The sequence below is a fragment of the Echinops telfairi genome, unplaced genomic scaffold (assembly GCF_000313985.2).
Source record: "Echinops telfairi isolate 266 unplaced genomic scaffold, ASM31398v2 ScPeMD7_36;HRSCAF=134, whole genome shotgun sequence".
Taxonomy (NCBI): domain Eukaryota; kingdom Metazoa; phylum Chordata; class Mammalia; order Afrosoricida; family Tenrecidae; genus Echinops; species Echinops telfairi.
In genome coordinates, this window is record NW_022103934.1 from 3,730,127 (window position 1) to 3,731,877 (window position 1,751).

The window sequence follows — 1,751 nt, forward strand, 5'->3', positions numbered from 1 at the left end:
GGGGGGGAATGAGAAGCTGATGCCAGGGACTTAAGTGGAGAGCAAATGTTTTGAGACTGATGAGGTCAATGAGTGTACAAATGTGCTTTACACTATTGATGTATGTATGGATTGTGATAAGAGTTGTATGAGCCTCTAATAAAACAATTTTAAAAAGAAGAAGAAAACATCCCTCATGGGAGAGGGAGGGTCAGGGAGGGAGGGAGGGAAACAAATGAGGAGCTGATACCAAGGGCTCAAGTAGAAAGAAAATGTTTTGAAAAAGATGATGGCTAGATATGTACAGATGTGCTTGACATAATGGATATATGTATGGATTGTGATAAGAGCCATAAGAGTCCCCAATAAAAAAATTTTTTAAAGAAAACATTGCATCCCTGTCCAGATCAAGTTTTTAAGTCTGATATTAGCCCATAGGTCCAGTACCAATCAGTAAATTCCTCTTCAGACTCACACAACACATGCAATGACGCTGAGTGCAGGAAGATCACAGGCCAGTGGGTGAACGTCTTGTGGATCCAGTGGCGGTGGAAGCATCTCAGTGCTGGTGTGGATCTCCACATGACTCCTCCAGTTCCAAGACTCTGGCTTCCATCAGCATAGCTGCAAGTGGCTTGTCAACAGGAATGTCTTGCAAGGACTGAGCATGTGTCCCACCTCCAGTGAGCATATATTTATCTCCTTCACGCCTTCATGAGGTCATCAAGCTGCCTCCTGATTGACAGGCTAAGCTCCACCTGTTCACTCTCAATAGTCTCAAGTGGACACCAGATGATGTAACTACCACACCCACCAAGGAGAGGCTGGTGATTTTGAACTCCTGACCCTGCAGTTAGCAGCCCAACAAGTCACCACTAAACCTCCCAGAAATGGCTGCTGGCAGACTGCTTACTCACTGCGCTACTAGGGCACCTCCATAAAAGTGACAGCCACAAAAATCCAAGGACCTGCTCTACTCTGCACCCCGCAGGGTTCCCATGAACCAGAGTCCACTGGGGTGGGGGTGGGGGGCAAAGGGGTGTTCGTCATCATTGAGCAGAGCCCACCCTGCTCCCGTGTAGCCGCACCTCACATTAACCCACCGATCCCACCTTTAGAGACCCTATTTCCAAACAGGATCACAAGGACAGAGACTGGGACTTCAATTTACCTTCTGGGGAATGCCATTCAACCCACAATGCAGTGTCATGAGTAGGGCAGGAGGGACACTTCAGCCAGGCCTCTGCCCTCCAGAGTAGGGACAAAATCTGTACCCAGAGGGTGGTCCCCCCAGCCCAGTTTGGGCTGTGAGATGGCACAAGTGGATGCAAGCGGGTGAATTCTGAAGACAGCAAGCCTGTGGGGCAGGTGGCCCACAAATCCAGGAAAGGGAGTTGGGGAGGTGGTGGGTGGGTTAAGACCACATTTTGGGGTGAAGAAACCAAATGGTGCCTGGTTATCAGGAAGACTAACGTCTGGGGTCTTAAAGGCTTGTCTTCAAACAAGCAGCCACCTAAGCAGTGCCTCAATTCAATCCACATGGAAGAAGCACGGCAGCCCGTGCGATCCGAGGATCGTGTATAACAAAATCCAAATCCGAAAGAGGGAATGGTATCAGAGCTTAAATTGTGATCACCTGGTTTGCAGAAGGCTGTGGCTGACCGTGGGAGCCCAACATTCAATTGCGGGGTCCACCCGTGGAGTAAGCCTCTGTGAATCCCCGCTGATCACAGACCAGGGACGTGAATAGCTTGGACCTGGTGGCGCAGCGG